The sequence below is a fragment of the Botryllus schlosseri genome, chromosome 1 (assembly GCF_051294905.1).
Source record: "Botryllus schlosseri isolate E-star chromosome 1, Bs_hap1, whole genome shotgun sequence".
NCBI classification, from domain to species: domain Eukaryota; kingdom Metazoa; phylum Chordata; class Ascidiacea; order Stolidobranchia; family Styelidae; genus Botryllus; species Botryllus schlosseri.
The window spans coordinates 20828097-20848923 of record NC_137236.1 but is presented as its reverse complement, the minus strand read 5'-3'; the positions used below and the strand labels follow the sequence as shown (position 1 = coordinate 20848923).

The 20827-nt window shown below is 38.9% G+C and overlaps 1 long non-coding RNA gene across 1 annotated transcript; it reads left to right on the top strand.

Annotated features, from left to right (window-relative positions):
- The first annotated feature begins 8779 nt into the window (after positions 1 to 8779).
- LOC145445068 (uncharacterized) lies at positions 8780 to 17283 on the top strand. Its single transcript, XR_013916873.1, has 3 exons — positions 8780 to 9031; positions 16030 to 16215; positions 17109 to 17283. It is a non-coding gene; the product is annotated as an uncharacterized LOC145445068 (long non-coding RNA).
- The last annotated feature ends 3544 nt before the right edge of the window (positions 17284 to 20827 follow it).

Genomic DNA, 20827 nt, shown 5'->3' with positions numbered 1-20827 from the left:
ATTATGGTCAACGTACCGCAATATCCTAACTGGGGCATCATTCTTATATTGAGAAGCGCATGATGAAAAATTGTAATAGACAACATTGTCAGAATGAAGCAACATGGTGTGTCACCAGTAGCGTATGCACAACTTGAGTGTTGTCAGCCAACAGCTTCTGCTGTTGAACGCCCTTGGCAAGTAAGGACATGCACTTTTTACCCAAGAATATAGGAAAGTATCTCTCGTTGTACTACAATTTTTTTTTTTTAATCATTTCCACCATAATACGTATTGCAACCACCGGAGTTCTTCATAGGGCCAGATTTCGTTAAAATATTGTTTTTTATATGTACAAAGTTGCCTGTTTCTATGCCAAAAACGTTTTTTTAGGCCAAACTACTTTGTTGGGACAGCCAGTTACAACCGAAAATGTAGATAACTGATACAATTTTGACATTATTTGGGAAAACACCTAATTTGCATACGTTAGGTCAAAATTTGGTCAAAATTCATTTTTTTAGGTCAAAAAAAGTCAAAATTTTGATTTTTTAGGTCAAAATTTTCTTTTTTTTTGGTAAAAAAAAAACCGCCCTAATAATGAGTATTTGTTTATTGAGGCAAGTGGGGTATCCATATTTAAAATTATGACATTTATTGTCATCAAAACCCGAGAAGAAAATATCGAAGTTGCCCATGAACTAATTGGTTGATGAACTGTACAATCCAGGGATTAGAAGGTCCATGATCCTCGCGCCCAAATTTAGCCTTTTCGGTGGTATTTGGCAGAATAGCGTATCCGTGAGAAATGACGGTATTCCGTGGATTTAAGAGTGTTATTCAGTATTTCCTGTTATCTTGTCACCGACATAATTCAGTGCTTCTCCTAAACGCGTCTTTATCGGGAATTCTTCCTAATTTAGGTATATCTCATTAAGAAGCAACTCTTGGTTAGGAAGTGACCACTGTGGGCATATAGTTCAGAGTTTCAGCAACCCTTTTAACTGTCATGAATAGTGATATCGTGATAGTTGTGTACAACTTTAATGGTGCACTACGTGAAAAATAGTTGAGTGGTACGGATCTATATCAAATAAAGTCCTGCCTAAAGGATGCTCTTGCTTTGCGATAAAATGTCAAATGCAACGCGAATTGCTGTATCAATATTTGACAATAAACATATCGACAAACGAACGAATTAATCATTGCGCAAGTTTAATTAATTAGTACCAGCCGCCTGGTGACTCGAATTATCGTTTGAGTTGAATATTCGACAAATCTCATGTCGTCAAATTATCGAGCTCATTATCGCGGTTGCTGTATTTATAAAATTAAATAATTAGGCGATAAAAAGTGACATGTTTGCAATGAACCTATTTGAAAGCACAGACAAATGGTACAATCGGCCCCAGGAGAGCAAAACAAGCATGCTCTATCCACATTACCGCATTACAGAATGAAAAAGAGCGGGGATCTATATCATTGATATGAAATTACTTATCGTATAATCATAATCGTATATTTCTATAGAATAGGCAATTTGAGTTCTCGTGATGACGCCAGCATATCTTATAGGGATGGTGTGAACCTCTGAAAGGTTCAGGTTCGTGTGAACGCGAACCTTTTTGAAAGGTTCTGTGTGAACGCGAACGTGAACCTCATGACGTCACGTGATGTCATATTGCTAATTTCAACCCTGCATTTCAGTGAAGTCATTGTCAATATCAATGTACACGATACCTAGCGACGACTCGTGCCACATAATGCAACAATGCTGAAGTACATATTGACGTATTAAACGTCGCCAAATGTATCAACTCGGGCAATCAAATGATATAATTATCCCATAAAATCAATATCTTACGCCGCTTTGCCGACAATTTCGACGTTTATATTGAGCAGACTTTAAAAGGGGTTTCTGTACTTGCTACTGATATTACTATAACAAGTTATACAGCAGTAGCCAACACCCCAATCGCACGGATTTGTTTTTTTATGATACAACAAACATATGATATTGAGATTGATTCATTGATTGATTGAATAAGCATCATTCGCTGACTACCTACATGTAGGGTATTTCGCTCTTGATGTTGCGTGATTGCGGGTCAAGCTCACAGCAGAGAGTCACTAAATATTCACAAACGGAAAGCTGGATATTTCGAGCAAATTTTCATAACAAAGCTGGTAAAATTTTTGAGATCGTCAAGGTGCATGCTCGTTTAGTGTTGATTTTTTATGCCGCCAGCGATATGCATAGAGTGGCCCGCAGTTGAAATGCAATAAATTTCAACCAAAGATGTTATAATGAAGTGAAAATTGTAATATATGAAAAAGATTCACAGTGCAGAACCTACCAACGTTCGTTTGTGAACGTGAACCTCTAAATTTCCGAGGTTCACACACAGAACGCGAACGTGAACCTCGCGTTCACACCATCCCTAATATCTTATCGCAAAATATAATAATACCGGACAATCCTTGTTCAACAATTTCCAGCTACTATGTAGTGTAGGCTAAACCTCTATTTAATCGAATAATCAAATCATTTTGAAATATTCACAATTCCTTTGGATACCAATAACATTTGATGGTATAGTCTCCATAACATTCAGTGCACAGAAGCTATTATATTTACAAAATGGCTTGTTGGTACTACTCGTTTTATGTAAGATACCGATACTGGAAACGTCCAATGACAATGACTTGCTCCTGGTACTTTCCAGTCCATGACACTTTATTTACTGTTATTATTCTTCGACCACAATCCAGTGCGTCCTTAGTCCTTATATGTAACTATTCTTCATTCTTCGTTTCCTTGTTTGGTTGATTGATCAGCTCATTCATTCGTTCGTTCGTTCGTTCGTTCGTTCGTTCGTTCGTTCGTTCGTTCGTTCGTTCGTTCGTTCGTTCGTTCGTTCATTCATTCATCCTTAGTCGTACTTTGCAGCAGAATTAAATCAGCTTTGAAATTCAGGTGTGTTTTCTAGATTTGTGCTCTACTGCAGTGATTCTCAACCGCCGGTCCACAAGATATTTTATAATTTTACGCCTTAATTGTGGAATACAAGATGTTGGAAGCATCGATAAAAGAAATAAAATATCAAAAACTAAACTGATTTAAAATTTCGCTAGGTACGTAATTAGCCACATTGTGATGTAGCGTCAGCTTAGGTAACATTTCATTTGACCACCTCTGCGGTGACAACATGCGAACAATAACATTTGGCTGACGCATTGATACGCGCCGTTTGCATGGTCTTTTTTATTTGATAGGGTGTTTTCTCTTCGCCCCGATTATTCGAAATTTCATGCCGGTGGCGGCATATTTTGTGATATAATTGTTGATATACAATGTTCTTTCCAACTAACTACTAGTTGCCGACGATTACCCCTGACGAGTGTCAGGCGAACATATTTTAGCTCAGTGGTTCTCAACCGGGGGTCTGCGGAGCAAAATCAGGGGGTCGGCAAGCAAACTATTTTTAAATTTCTTTTAATTTGAGAAAGCATTAGGCAGCTTCGCACCACAATTGCTAAAACCTCATGACTCATATCATTATAATAATCGTCTCACATGAAATATCCTACTGTCCAAATTCATTTTCATTGCCGAATTGCCAATAACCTACTGATACAAACATATTGCTGTTTAGATACGTTTTGTTGGGGTTTGTGGAAAAAATAAAAATAGGGAGATAGCATAGTCAATCAGGGTGACTTCGTAATGTTTGCGAAATCTTTTCGATTTGAAGTTGTCAGTCTCATCAAATTAGTGAACAGTCGTTTGAAATACAAATTTCCGAATAATTTTCTCTAATTTGTCCCAATGATGGGATTGAAACCTCGCCACGAAATCCATTTATGCTGCATGTGATATAAATAACCACTATTCCAGAATAACTTCAGGATGGGATGTTAGTTAAAATGACTAGGCTGGACGTGATATGTTCATTAAATATATGTTTCTTAATTTTGGTGCCATAAATGTTTCGATCACACCAAAAGTATCGTCGGCAGCGTTATGCGGTAATATTGCATTAGCCTTCATCTATCGTTGTGGAAATGAAATAGATTTACGACCACGTACCCCAAGAAATATAGCTGCAAAATTAGCTTCGAAATATTAAAAGTCTACCAATTTCTATATAAATAGCATGATGTTATTTTCAAGAAAAATCATTATTTTGCTGTTTATCACAAGCCTACAGTTCATATTTACACAAGATAGATGAAGGTTGCAACATAATTGAGCTAAAATTGAACTAAAACTTGAGGGGGTCCACAAGGGGGGTCCTTGACGGTCAAAAGGGGTCCGAGAAGCCAAAACGGTTGATAACCACTGTTCCAGCTGGTTGCAATAGGAATATACGTTTTAATTGTATATTAAGGTTCCGTACCCCCCAAGTATCTCTTTAAGCTGTTTAATAGGTGGACGGGTCCCTCTTTTGCCAGGTCTTGCGTGCGTCGCATTGTATTCGTAGTATGGTTGTGGTTAGTGAGAAATTAGCATGGCAGCGAGAAAAAATGTTTAGAACGACTCCGGAACGCTTCCTCTCTTGAGATTCTAAAAGAGAAAAATATTAGTAGAGTTAGCATTGTCGGCCAACCCCGGTCTTCTGCATAGGAGGCTGTGATCGACACCTGCTGCCTGACTGGGCAATGTAACTGTAGGCTACCTTCACTCGGCAGACAAATTACCGCAAAATTACGTAAATACAATCAGGAATGCATTTAATTGAAAAAAACGCAAAATTCCACTCTCAGGTACCATACTTGCTACTAACAGCAGTCGTCATTACATTTGTCGACATCAACTTTTGAGTTTCAACGGTCCGCTAACTATTTTAGAAACTTTTGTAGTGCTGCGTGCTCGAAACGGCTGAGACCACTGCTGATTTCCACATATTATATATAAATGCATTGTTATAGGAAATGACGGCTGAATTTGCCGTCAGTCTGTCCAAACCATGCATTCACTTAAATTGGCTCTGATCATCGCACAACTCACCAAATTATTTACCATAAAAGTATGAATTTCGATTGCGACTCATGCATATGTTAAATTACAGCAACACAAAGGTCCTTGAAGCTGTAAGTATATTAAGACTGATTTAGCCAAAAAAAAAAACAGTTTCAAGCAATATCAGTTTATTTATAATGTCGTCACATCAGAACATCGCAAGATTGGAATACACTGAAAAGATAGGAAGCTGTCAAAATGACTTGGAGTGATCTCTGAAATCGGACATTACATTCACCTGGTCCTAATACAGACGGCGAGAAGAAGTAGCATTTAATAACATGACGATTAGGCTAATAGAAAATAAAATAATAGAACCATCGATAAAGATGAGATGTCAGGTGTGTGAAGGCGAGGTCGATAATATGATATCGTGTTTCAGTAACCCGGAGCGCAGATTAGCAACAGCAACCGCAAATTATAGCCACAACCAACAAACAAGAAATGTTATCACGAAGAGGTTCTGCCAATATTGTTCATCTATTCTGCTGACGTATAATTGCATATTCTCTGATAAAGGTCATGCGGTCATAGAAAAACAATTTACTATTGAGTATGATGGATACGTTGACATTAAATGCATTATGAATAATTGGATCCTGTTTACGAGCGTTAGCTAAAACTTAATTGTCGAATTAGTAATGACCCTGTCGACATTGTGGCCTTGTGTCGAAACAGCAGGTATATATCAACATTCCTTACCGATGATTCAAATATCCTTTTCAATACCCTCCATTTGTACCGTTTGATAACGGAATATTGGTAATTATAATTGAACTGGCCGTCCCAGCTGATCCAAATATAATACAAAAAGAATCAGAAAAGCAATGGAAATACTCAGATTTCAAAATGGAATATGAGAAAATGTGGCGATGCAAAATAAACATTGTACCGATAGTCATCGGCGCTACAGGAGTCGTACGCAAAAAACTCATGTGAAATATCCAATAGATCCCAGGTAACATTCGGTTCGACAGGATCCAGAAGATAGCATAAAAAGTGTACTTCTTCACAACAAAAATATAAATCCTCATACACCAATTGGTCACACTACCAAGATGAAATTGGAGTACTTAGGTCATGGCCAATATGTCATTAAAAAGCTTAACTACAATACCTGTTTGCGTCTCATCTCTTTTGACTGGTAATTGGACAATTTGTTGCCGAGCCAACAAATTGGGAATTCCCATTTCCCAATCCAACAGATGCTTACATCTGGTCCCAGCAAACACAAAACCGTAAAAGGATCATCCGGGATCATCTCGATTAGGTTCTGATTTTCTAAGTGTCGAGGGAATGTCTAAAATACGTAGTAGGATGGTCTTGTGGTTATATTCAAACAGAATAAATTCATACTCGGTGTTGTTCCATCTCATGCATTAGGCTTCGTTATATCCGGTAGTTAACCTAATAATGCAAATTTTCTATCTCTCGCGGGTACGACTAAAATACGTAGAAAGGATGACTTTTTCGGTACATTCAATAACGATGAATTCTATCCGGTTTTGTTCGATCTCATGCGGTAGCTTCGTTCTATCCACTAGAAAACAATGTTCTCCCTTCGTTTTATTGCGTGAGGATGTCACCGGTGTTGTATATTCGTGTTGTTGCTCTAAGGTCGAATAGTTTTGTTTTCCTCTGATATATATGATCTTCATTATATATATATTCGCTCTTTCGGTAATCTCGCATGTTCAACGAGTATGGTTAATAGTTTTATTCAGAGAATAACTAAATAAGTGATATGTTGTACGTTTAGGAATATGATTATCGATGCGTGACTTCTAGAATATTTCGGCGATTCAAATTTTACGTCATCGCGCCATACAAAGATTTGAAGCGCAACAGGTCGCAGCCAGGCATAGTTCGCTCTTTCTGTATGGTAAATGCCGTAAATATATAGGAATTGTGACTGACTGAGGTAGCGGGTTAAAGGTATATATGCAGTAGCATATAGCTTATGGGGTATTTCGAATTGCCTGTAGTATATGACGCCTAGAGCTGTTTGACTTTCTGCAAAACAGGTGTAGACAACTATAGAAAAGTTTCAGCTTTTCCAGGTTAGAATTAGAGCTAAACCGTTTTTCCGAATTAGATTACAATTATATTGCTGGCATTTCGCTCTAATTTAGTGAAATTAGACCACTATAATTCGCTTCAAACATCTGAATTACCGGTACCTATACCTACGGTATATCATAATATTTATGCTTGAATTTTCTAGGTATATAAGTCATATAGATACATTCCTGTAGAACACTGATTCATGATTTTATAAAAGTTGGTGCAAGAATGGACATTTTCAACTTAATGTTGATTAATGGAGGAAAATTTGATATTTAAGTGCAATTATACCTCGAATCCAGTAACAAGATTATTAATCGTTGAAACCAAACGCAGCTTGATTATGTTGGCCCAGAGAATTTGGCTAGCCAGACCATATTGATGGAATATGGTCACAGTAAGATAATATTTTGGGCTATTTTACATGAACTTTCCAACATTTGATTTGATATGTCCACTAAAACAGTTGTTATTCTGCTTTCGAATAAGACCTTAATTGCTGGTTTCAATGGTAACTGTGTTTGTCAAAGGCTGCAAAGGTAATTTCTTTTCCTTGTTAGATGTTTATTTGTTTGTTTGTGGTGTTCATGGTGGTGGTTCGACTACACTGGTCATTTTACACCAGGCCGGTTCTTATTATTATTATTCCGTATCTGCCCGATTACCAGTGAACTCGGCACTTAGTGAATTCGGCCGCACAAACTCGGCACTTGGTGAATTCGGCCGTGGTAGATCTCGTAGCGGTACCGGTCACCATGATTGGTTACTGGAATGTTTGCCGGTGAACTTGGCACTTTGAGTGGTTGTCAATGTTGTACGGCGGTCAGGGCATGCGTAGATCACACAGTCACGGCGTGATTAGATCACAGATTGCGTAATTGCGGGAAATAACGCGACGATCTTCACTTGGTGAACTCGGCCCTTGGAGGAATTGGCACTAGAACACCTTCGCATTAGAAATGCATTAAGTATGAATGAACAGTATCAAAAAGGAAATTTAAACGTGTCGTGGCTCGTGGTAGATCTCGTAATCTTGGGATCCTTCAACCGTGTTATCGAGACACCCTAATCCCAGAGTGGAATCGTCTCTCCAAAGGCGAAAAATAATTTATTTTGACGTGATCATGCGAAACATTTGTTGATGAGGAACACTGGCTTGTCGTGATCGATAAACGAAGAAGCGCCGCTTGATGTTCCACAGTGTTGATCTCACATACAACGCCAAGATCCATCTTCTCAAAACTTACACGACACAGGCCCGTGACTCACGCCATCTATTCCAAGCAGACCGCGCGTGGTCGGTATATGAGCGCTGTGTTATTTCCCGTGGCTACGCAATCCGTGATCTAATCACGGCGTGACTGCGCGATCTACGGATGCCCTGACCTCCTTACAAGATTGACGAATCACTTGACAATACTATTATTAGTTTGATAATTCATATTAATAGCTGTAAATACACTTCATTTCCCGAGGGCCGAATTCACCAAGTGCCGAGTTTGTGCGGCCGAATTCACCAAGTGCCGGGTGCATCGGCAACCATCTGCCCACTTACAGCACGGCCCACTCCTAGGCTTTTTAAGACATGGCTATGCGAATCAGATGGCGAGGAGGAGCCTAGATAAACGGCCAACACTTCGGTAGGAATTATGGAGTCGACGTGTCACGCTCGAACCCGCAATTCATTGGTGTTTAACTATAATGGAACGTACCACTACGTTTCCTCGCCATACCTTGTAAAATGAGACCGTAGCATTTGGCATTTCGTGTGGCAATTGACTTTTGTGTGGAAAATTGTGTTCGTTTTAGAACTTATCCGAAACTTTTATTCCGCCATAGATTGTATATGATAAAACAATATCGGAATTGATCCTAGAAGAATTCCAAAGCAACTCACCACAAAGGAGGATTTAAAGAAGTTTGATGGAAAATTGAATGAAAGCAAAAGCCTTTGCAAGAGATGTGGTATGTTGAATCTGTTTTGGTATTTTTAAATAGGCCTACTTTGTTGTGCCGATAGCAGACAGTATATATAAACGTAAGATGTGGAAGCTATCAAGGTGTTTTTAGAAATTCAGTCAGTCAAAGTGGACGATCGTATTGCTTGGATTATATTTAGGCTTATTTTAGCATCTTTGAGATGCAACTCTAAACGTGGACGGTCATGAACAGTAGGGCTCTTCAAAAATGACTTTTTTTCTCAAATCGTACTGGCTACTTGATAAAATTGTTAGGTTACCTAATTTAAGCCTACAAACAAAATATGGTTCAAATCCAGCCAGTATCCGCTTTGCTACAAGAGAAGAGAGTTCCTATTTATTATATAAAAATGAATAATAAAAAATTTGAAGATTTTCTGTTAACCCCATGAAAGTGTTAGGCTGTCTATAGAAACGATGCTCATTTTTTTTTTTTTTTTTTTATGCGGCTCTCCGGAAACCCAGACCATCGCAGGCCCTCTCTACATCTGGTATAGGTGCCTGCTCCGGTCTGGGGGTTTTGAAGTTCTTCTTTGTATTTTTTATATTTTCTAACTAAGGGGGAGGTTGAACAGTATTTAAATTAATGTAATGGTTTCTTTTTTTTTCTCTTTTTTATTTCTCTAGTTAGTTCTCAGTAGTTACTACCCTGACGCATCTCAACGGGAGAAAGTTGGTTCTCCCGTGGCTTACTTTTTTTGGGGGTTTTGGTCTCTATTTTCCTACCCATTTTGGGCCTTCTTTTTTTCCTCTTTGTTATTTTCCTACTCTATCGAGTTTTCTCTCTATATTTTTGACTATTTTTGATACGTGTTTGTTGTTTTCTTCGTTTTCTAGTCGTTTTTTGACTTTTCGTAGGATTTTCATCTCCAATCCTTCATTTTCTATTCCTTCATTTTCTATTTTTTTGTTATCAATATCGAGAGCAATCTTCAGGTTTATTATCGTCTTTTTCATAATCGATGCAATGATCCAGTTAATTTTTTCTTTTCCGGTGTTATACATTATTGAGTCATCGTCTAGTTCGAGTCCTAGCGTTTTTTCGATTTTTTCTTTAATATCTGCAATATATTCACAATCAGTGAATATATGTTTTGCACAGTCGTTACTCGAATTACAAAATTTGCAGTTCAGGAGTAATTTCCTGCCATTTTTGTCCTCTGTTATATTCCGTCTTCTTTTTTTCTGTCCGAATATGTATCCGTCATGTGCCGCCCGATAATTAATGATCATTTCACTATTAGTTATCATATTCTTCCCAAAACACTTGGTTCTGGTTATTTTTGTCCATTTTATTTTCTTTCCGTGTTGTGTTCGGAGTTCTATCTCATTTTCTTTGAGATTTTTTATTCCTTTATACAATTCTTTGTGGGAGCTCTCTCTCCACTCTTCCTCTTTCCATCCGATTTTTTTTGCCAATTCTATGTTATCCACCCAACTTTTTGGTGTAGGATATTTGTGTCTTTCGTTATTATTATAGAGGTTGGGTCGGATGGCTTTTATTTTTGTTCCGACCTCATATATGGCATATTTATGCCATATTTCGGTCGGTTTTTCCAGATTTTTGAGTATCGCGATCTTTTCGAGTTCTACTGCTTTGACTCGTGACTCAATATCCGGGATTCGGAGTCCACCTTTTTCTCTTTCGGCGATCAGCGTTTTACGTGATATTGCCTCCATTTTGTGGGGGAGCCATAGGAATTTAAAGTATATTTTTTCGAGTTCCTTCAGGTCTTCTTTTTTCGGTGGTATGACTCGGGCATTATACAGGATTTTAGTTGTGGCCAAGGAGTTCAAGATGGCTTTTTTTCCAATCCAGGTCAATTTTCTGTACCTGTAGGCCATCAGGGTTCGTACTATTTTCAATCTGTTCTCGGTCCAAGTTTGATTGTACTGGTTTTTGCCGAAATATTGGCCCAATATTTTAATCCGTTCTTTTTTCTGATTCTCGAATCTTCCTATTCTAGTTCCTGTTCTCGGGTTTATGTGTAATATTTCTGTTTTTGCTGGGTTTAATTTTTGCCCGGTTGCCCGTTCATATTTTTGAAATTCTCTGAATACGGCTTCGATATCCTCCTCCCTCCCAAGGTAGCATGTAATATCATCGGCGTATTGTTGTAATTTTATACTTTCCCTACCGATTTTGAAAGGTCTTATTTTTTCGTTTTTCATTATTTTTCTGGCTAGGGGGTCACAGCTGATGGCATATAAACACATGCTCAGCGGACACCCCTGCCTTATCCCCCTTTTGATGTTAATGGGTTCTGTTAGGGTACCATTTACTAGAATTCTGCTTTTTGCTGAATCGTATATGTTCTTGATCAACTGGACGAAGGGCCTGGGAAGCCTGTAACTTTCAAGTATGCTATAGAGGTATTTGTGATTGATCATGTCGAATGCTTTTTCCTGATCCAAGTTGACAATGAGTAGTTCCTGCTTTCTTTCTGTTGCATGTTCGATTGTTGCCTGCGTGTTTCTTAGTATGTCGGTAATTTGCCGTCCGCGAATCGCACATTTTTGTGTCCCGAGTATTAAATTTGGAAGTATAGGTTTTAATCTGGCTGCCAAGATGCTCGTTAGTATTTTATAGTCGGTATTTAGTAAGGTTATCGGTCTCCAGTTTTTTAAAAGTTTTGGCTCTCCCTTCTTATACATTACTGTAGTTGTGCCCTCCGTCCATGTTTGGCACAGGCCTCCAAAGCAGTAGGCGTTATTGATCACTTCTAGTAGGTCCTTCTTAAGAATTGACCAGTAAGTTTGATAAAATTCCTTAGAAAGCCCATCAGACCCTGGGGTCTTTCCATTTTCCATTTTGTTTAGGATCGTTTTGATCTCTGTCTCTTCTATCTGGCTTTTGAGGTGTTCTTGTTCAGTCGCCTCAAGGTCTGCGATTTCTGCAATGTAGTCTTCTTGAAGGCGGGAATTCTCGCTCGGAGATTTCCCCCATAGATTTGTGTAGAACTCGTATACCTCTTGGGTTATTTCTTCTTTTGTTTTGAGTTCTTTGCCCTGTTGGTTTAGTACTGCAGCGATCATTTTACTTTGTCTTCGCTGGGCTATTTTGGTAAAGAAATATTTCGTGGGTTTTTCGTTCTCCTCTATATCCTTCAGTTTGTACAGCTTGCATCGATACCTTATTTTGTCATTCTCGGTCTTCTTGAGTTCGTTCATCTGCTTAATGGCTTCTTCTGCCATGTTTACATCGTTTTGTATTCGATTTATGTTATCTCTGAGGATGTTGGTCTTTCTTCTTTCCTCTATGTGTTTTTTCTTCTCAAAGCCTTGTATTTGTTTGGTTAGTTCTTTCTTTAGATAGTCCCACCATTGATACACGTTGTCGAAGCTACTTTTCTTCTCCGTACATCTTTGATGGGCTATTTTGATTTTTTTATACAAGGTTTCGTCTGGGTAGAGTCTGGTATCATTTTTCCATGGTCCTCTTCCCCATGTGACGTTTAGTGGTTCGTCTACTTGTATTTCTTGCATAAAAATGTGGTCTGCCACATTATTGAGTTTGTATATGCATCTTTTAACCTGCGGGAGCAGGTTTTCTGATGCATAGATTCGGTCTACTCTTCGCGATTGGTGCGATTTCATAACTGTGTATAGTTTTTTATATGGGTTTCGCCATCTCCACACATCTCTAATTCTATTTATGTCCGTAAGATCTTTCCATACCTTAGCGGCAGGTGTCTGTTTAAAATTTTCATTGATTTTCGAGTCGATTTTGTCTGTTACGCAGTTGAAATCTCCGCAGATTATGGTCTGGTCCGTCTGTTTTCCTAGTTTTTCGGCAAACTCTTTATAGAATTTAGTTTGATATGCTCCTACGTCGGAGGGAGCATATACGTTGAAGATTCTAATAGTGTTGCCGTTTTCGATATCGGTCATTGATATTGCCTGGATTCTATCCGCTACAACTATTTGGCTTCCTATGTGGTACTTTTTTCCCAGTTCTTTTTTAATGAGGATACTGGTGCCTCTAAAGTATAGCTTCTTTCCTTCTTCTTTATCTGTCCATTGTTCTTTTGGTCCGATTTGGTTTGGATAGTATTTGATGTTGTTTTGTTCTGCCCATTTGTTAATGGTGTTATCGTCCACTCTGTGGGTTTCTTGGAAGCAGATGATATCCCACTTCTTTTCGGTTTTCAAAAATCGTTTTATTTTTTGCCAATGTGCCCGTAGGCCATTGACGTTAAGTGAGTGCAGGTTAAAGGCCATTTAATCGGATCAGGGGACATGTTCAGTGGTCGGATTGTTTTAGGATTTATTTTTGAGGTCGTCTGCCTTCAAAAGTTTTCTCCTTGCACCATCTTCCGATATAAGCGTTGGACTTCGGTCGTTGTTACTCCGCTTATTGGGCGAGAAGACGTTCTTGCCAAAGAACTCCTCTGCCGTAAAGCGTCCGCTTTCAAATCTTCTCGCAAGTGTTGCCGTTTGGCCAGTTCTGCTGGTTATTTTCTTTGCTTTTTTTGACTTATTCTTGTCTGTGTTTGCACTTTTTTGTGTGTCTTCCTCGCTCGTTACTCTATGTAGTTCATCGTCCGTTTGTTGTATGCTTTCATTTTCACTGTTAGATTCTATTTCTTCATTTGGTTTTATCGTTGTGTCCAGTTCGCTTCTATCTGGAGTCGGTGGTGAACTCTCCGCCAGGTTAAAGAAATCATGCAGTTCGTCTTCCTTTTGTTCTGGTTCTTCTTGCTCAGATTCCTCTATAACTTCTTCGTTCTGACTTAATGGAGGGTTCTGAGCTGCCTGTTCATCATTTTCTATCTGCATTGTATCTTCTACTGTTTGGTTTGGGTTATTCATCTGCACTGTAGCGTTTTCATTTTGTGGACATGCGTCTCTTCTGTGGCCATACTCTTTACAGATTAGGCACGCTGTCTCGTTCGGACAATCTGCTGCATTGTGTCCTGCTCTAAGGCATCTAAAGCATTTGTTTGTTGCTTCGTCGGCTGGGAGATATACTTTGCAGGGTGCCCTGCCTAAGTATATGAAAGCTGGGATTTTGCCAGGGATATAGTTGTCTATGATCACCTGGCGGTATCCGTTGTGTATTTTCGTGCCTTTGTGGTAAATCATTTTGATGTTTCGTATCGTCCCGCATTCTAGTTCTTCGATCTTGTGTATTACTTCCTCATTCTCCACTTCTGTGGGCACAGCCCTGATATTTATTTGTATCGCGGGAGGTTGCGGTTTATGGAGATATAGGGTGCCGTTTTCCGTTCTTATTCCATCTTCAGTATTCCTCAGGAAAGATTCCATCAAGGCGTCCACTGGGGATTCCTTGTGGAAGGAGAGGTTATAGGTAGCTCTACCTATTTGAAAGATAGATGCTATCTCATTTGTTTGATGCTTGAGTAAAGGATGTTTGATTATTGCATCTATTACTTCAGCTGCATTGCTTTCTAGAGGTGTGACAATGTCTAGCGATCTCGGTCTATACCCGTAGGTAATTCTATGCCACTTTTCGTTACGTAGAGCACTTGCGTATGCCATTTCACTTGAAATTCTGCGTACGTATGGCCTAGTAAGGCTTGTAGCGTCTCAATTCAAGGCTGTATATCGTCTTTTAGAAGCTTAAGCTGCAGTAAGTGCGGAACTATGTTATCGCTTTCGGCAAGGCAGAATGGTACGATGTCTGTCTAGACAGACGACAACCGTGCGAGATAAGGTAATTAGTGGTCGTACGATACACAAAGACGGCGTGTATCGTAGACAGAGGAGAGGCTTGACTCAAGAGAGAGTCAAGTCTCTAAAGAAAGGACTCGACAAGTCCTGACTCACGCGATCGAGTCAAGACTTGAAGAGGGAAAAGACTCAACCGAGATTGACTCACGAAGACGAGCCAATTCTCGGAGAGGTAGATAAAGACTCCTTGAGACCTGACTCACGAAGAGGAGTCAAGTCTCAGGAGGGAGAAGGGATGAGTCTGAAGGAGACTCGAAGTGAAGTAGAAATCCAACGGCGACGAAAAGGAAGAAGTAGAAGAAGAAGTTAATTAGCCTAAGTGAAAAGCTTAGTCTAAGAAAATCTACTAGCAATTACGGTAGCTAGGTCTATGCTATTGCCTTAGCGGCCTTAATACAACCAAATACTCCAAACGATCCTCACCAAATTTGGCTCAATTCCAACCAGTGGAAGCGGAGTTATTGCTGTCGAAAAATTTGGTTTTAATAAAATAGTACTTACGGTGAGCACAACTTTAATAAGTAAACAAAGAATCGGTCACCGTAAATACTATTTTATTCAAATCCAAATTTTTCGACGGCAATATCTCCGCTTCCACTGGTTGGAATTGAACCAAATTTGGTGAGCATCGTTTCTATAGACAGCCTAACACTTTCATGGGGTGAACAGAAAATTCTCAAATTTTTATTACCTATTTATTTTTATATAATAAATAGAAACTTTCTTCTCCTGTAGCAAAGCGGTTACTGGCTGGAATTGAACCAAATTTTGTGTTTAGGCTTAAATTAGGTAACCTAACAATTTTATCAAGTAGCCAGAACGATTTGTGAAAAAAAGTCATATTTTAATAGCCCTAATGTCCATGTCAGAGAAACGTTTTAGGGTAGGCCTACTCATATGTCTCGCAGCGTTCTCTACATAATTGTCAATTGCGATACAAACTGTTTGCTTGTATTGGTAAAGCCATCCAACTTCGAATTGTAAAATGTTGGGAGTCTTGATATCAAATTTTTGAAAGGTGCACTTTGAGAAGATTTCGGAATCTGTCAAATTATACAAAAATTTAGCAAATTCTTTGACATATTTCATCTATTTGGGACTCGATCAACGTAAAAGAATTGGTAATCATTTTATACAATATAGGCCCTATTGTATTTGTAGTTGAAGTATAGTAATAATTCTTATGGTTACCGCACTTGTAACGATTCACGGCCATAACTGGAATAATTAGAATGATGTAACTTTCAAATTGTCATGCATTTTGCAACAACATTGTTCTCAATTGTCAAGGTGCTGACCATTCGAGGAAGAATCACCCACCGGGAATTCACGATCCGTAAACGCGGCCGACTGTTTCTCTCCTCAAGCGGAAGCGACAGAGAAGAGGAACGAAGAGAAAAAAGGAGCAGAAATAGCAAGAGTGTGACAAGTCGCGTCCGTTCGCTTTAATGCGTATTTCCATCCGCGAAGTAGTAGGTGGGAAAACTAATGGGCGTTTGGTTAGGGCTTATATAAGGTTGACTCCAGCGCTGTATTTGCTAAATGTTGCTATGAAATAGGTGTGGTGTCATTTGGTATCAATATTGACTATTGAAAGACCATTTGTTAATGGTCATGGATTTGTTCGGCCAGTATGCAGTAATTTCTGATGGTCACTTCCCGGGCTTCTGTTCTCTAACCCCTCATGATTGTTATTCTGCTTCTAGTAAGACTGTCGATTCTAATGTTATATCGTATCATTTGTCGGAGGTTTCGCTCGCTTTATTTACAACGTTTTGCTCTCTGCTAGGTCAATTACTGGCTGAGTATCACTACAGCCTAAGAAACTGCACTAATTCTCATTTTAATGTCTTGCTGGTTATCTTGCTGTCAATTCTAATAATTTATTAATGTCTATACCAGTGTCGCCACTCAAATGTTTTGTTCTCTGTACACAATATTGTTAGGTCTTCAGCTTTCCAGGCAGAGTATCATTCCACTTTCTAGACTTGAGTATATATCTCTCCAACTAGCTGCCAAATAACTGATTCATTTGGATTGTTGAATTGATCATTTTGGACAGAATGTGAAGAAATTTTAGTCAAGAATTCTTTTTGTGTTAGTGGCTGTTTTCAAAGAGTGCTGAAGTAGTCATCGTTGATCTTGATAATCAAGTAGAAGTGACGATTGAAGTCAGTTCTCTAGTCATATAATATTAAAAAATATAATAATAAAACTTGAAAACTTGAGTGGAAATAGTTCAGAATCGAATCCATTTTAGTAAGTATGGGCGAGAAAAATGTAGGAGTCATTCGTTAGTCGCTACCTCTGCCATTTTCGCAGTACGAATGTCTTAGCTATTAATCATCATTTTCATTTTATTTCTGCAGGGTGTTGAAAAAAAAAGGCCGCATGCTGGTTATTTAACTGGCTCATCAGAAGATGAAACCTGATGATAAGGACTGTTTTCACTTTCTTTCTAAAGACATTCGTTCGTTTGTTCGTTTTATTTTTTACAACGGCATTATTGCCAATTCGTTTGAAATTAAATTATCACAAATGTGATTAATATGTAGTAAATAATGTGGTGTGTGTACGCAGCCGTGATCAGGTTAAGCCCATAGTGGTAGAAAACAGGTTATTATATCAGGATCTTCTTCTTCTAACGTAGGATCTACATTCTACTCTCCATGTTTAAAGGCTGTAGCATCTGCATAATATTTACATTATTGAAGGACATGGAAAAGACGTTGAATTGAGTCGACACAAAATCCCCCTTTCTACGACCTGCCGAGATCTAATATCTACTATATCGGCTCGGCTTTTCTACATCTTTGGTCTGTACTGTGTTTGCTGGGGTTTCTTTGATGGACCTCGGATTCGAATACGGAGGGAAGATTCTTATTTGATATTATAGGAAAGGAACTTTAGCTCACAACATGGATTTCATTCTAAGACAGGGGTGGTCAAACTACGGCCCGCGGGCCGTATGCGGCCCGCAACACCATTTTGTTCGGCCCGCGAGAGTCTCAAGAAACTTATTAAAGATATTGATTAAATTTCGACTAAAAATCTACAGGGACTTGATTAAGCTTTTTCCTAATATAGTTTACCATTTTAATTCTAATGTAAATACTTCCTATATTATTTTTTATGTATAATAACTGGTGCGAGAGCCCGACCTCACCTAAAGGCCCACGCATTTTGAATGTGAACTGCTAAACATCACAGAAATCCTAATCGGAATTGATATAATTCGGATCCCCAGTGTGATTGCTGATTGGCCACTCCAGCAACTTAGATATAGTTTAGTGCTGTGCTTGGAGAAAACCATTCGCGCGTGTTTTAGGTAGAATCGATCTCTGTATTAGTAAAACAGGGGTGGCCAACCTGCAGCCGTAAAAAGAAATTTGTGCGGCCGTGGATGCGAAATTTATTTAGTATGTGTTGGCGGCCATCGACATGCAATTTGAATTTACCAGATGACTTCCGCTTTCTTGAAAAATTTTAATTAGTCTTGAAATTTTCTTCGCGCTGCGTGCGATTCAATTTCACTTACTTTTTCGATTTTAATATAGTAACGGTCTTTGATATCAGAGCCCCACAGTACAGATGCGAAAAGCAGACGAAAATGGTGCGCCTCACATAGAAATACCAACTCGGAATCGTTCGTACCTCTATATACCGACAATCTCATTGGATATCAAGAAATAACAGCTTGCAACAGATTGACTAACATCAATTGGCCCACCCGGAGATGCATTATCATTTATAACTGGCCTTAAACTCTGAGAAAAGTTAAGGTTTGGCTTTAATATGTCAAACTACCAATATTAATGACGAAATTCATTAGTGAATGTGAAAAAATTATCGCGCTGGTGCGAATATGAACAGTTCCTTACCGTTTCCAGTGCCCACTCATGATTTCTGTTCGTATAGTAAGCCAAATATTTGTCCACCTCCTGGCGTAAAAGTAGGCTAGTTATATTTTATCTACACATATTAGAAGCGTGTTTGAAGGTAATATGGTATTGATGCTGTCAGCATTGTGCGTCCTGGAACTGACACAAAAGTGAATTAGCAAATCTATGAAAAGATAGCTGCTCACCGATTTCAATTTTTGTCCATTTTTTAAGAATCGGGACTAACCAACAACTTTCATCCCTATAGTTTTGACAAATTGGTTCTTGAGGTCGACCAGCTTATAAAGTCTCGCCACTGTTTCTGCCGCGTGTATGATTTCGCCAAAGCAAGACTTGGTTGGTATAAAAAAGCATCTAGATCAGGGGTCCTCAGCCCTTTCTTGGCCGTGGCCCATTTTCCGGTTAGAAAATGTGCTGTGGTCCACCTCTTATCTTGGAGGAATAATCCTGTTCATTGCGTGGTAATCAACGTCCCCGATATGCCTATTTCTCCACAATATGGGTATTTTTCTCTTAATATACTCTCGGCACATGAAATCGCGCGAAGCGCGACGAATATTTTCATGTCTAATAAATATCCGCTAACAAACGAGCAACGAAATGATCTTGGGCCCCATCGAGCTCCCGCAATTGGGGGTTTGTGTGCAGCAGTTACGGACCTGGTAGATCATAGGCTAAAACTCTGTGTATGATCGTCCGCTCCTCCATTCGCGTCGCGAAACACAGTGAGCAGATCCACGCATCCGCCGTATCATTGGAATTTTAGTTTCACTATTGTGGGGAATAATATAATCCGGGACAGCTTCAAATAATTTATTGATGAATGGGGTACTACAGAGAAGCGGAGAAAGATTTATTTAATATGCATGCTGTACCATGCATGTCGTATGTCTTGTAACAAACCAACTGATGCAATCAATTCATGAGTCTCTTGCATTACGAATAGCGATTTCCAGGGAGGACATTTTTAACCGACTCCAAAGATTAATGCGCTCCGATAAATCTTCGTAATACGTAATGATTCGTTGCAATGGTGCAGCATTTACCTCCACCAGAAGTTGCTAATAATTTGCAATTATGGCTATTTTTATTTTACAATAATACGATGACTTGCCTAAGTATGGCCTACAGTAAATCTATACTTCAATTACACTTCATTCCGAGTTTATTGCACGCCCCTTTCAACGGCACACGACATATGACCCTGCCGGAATACTTGGTTACTTCAGCATTACCTTCCAACTCGAAATTAGTTTAGTTGCTGTTAGCCGTAGGTTGTCATAGCCAGTGGAAAATGCCGCCGATTCTCCCTCCCGTTTTCGACTTGAACATGCTGACTGCATACGTGCTACTACGACTCATCAGAGTCGGATGAAAAGCTTTACGTAGCCTACGTATAATTAGATAATTAATATATTTTTAGCGAATAACATAACAAATATAACTAAACTTACATAATCCTAAAATTTTCTAAATAGCTCTGTGGCCCACCTCAAATGCTCCTGTGGCCCACCCTTTGAGAAACCCTGATCTAGATTATCTCCATGCCAATACCAATATTGTGTTTGGGTTTATAATCCCAATTTTATATAGTGCGGCCCGCGAATGGATCCAGATGTTGAATGCTGCCCGCGAGCTCAAAAGTTTGCCCACCCCTGTTCCAAGAGGTGATAATTCCACAGGCCTATATATATTTGCCTGATCACCTTAGGCCTATTCTGGAATCACAATACAAATTTCAGCTTCGACCACACGCGGCATTGGCTGTTACCTGTTGGCTATGTTGTAATTGGGAATCCCTGTTTTAGGAGGCAGACTTGGACAACTTGATAATTCTAGTTGTCTAATTTCACTAAATTATAGCGAAATGCCAGTAATCTAATTCTAATCTAATTTGTGAAATGTTTGTATGCTCTAATTCTAATTCTAATCTAATTTATGATTTGTTCTTATGCTCTAATTCTAATTCTAATCTAATTTGTCAAATGTTCCTATTCTCTAATTTTAATTCTAATCTAATTTATTGTTTTAATGAAAATGCCTCTTCGTCCGCGGCATTTTTGCTGCGAATTTACCAGATTATCCCTCTCGCGCAGGGAAATCCAGTGCCAAGCCGCTATCGCAGTACTTACACCGTGCAGCGTGCAGTCATAGTAGTTATTGTGCGACGAATATTAGCCATTGTC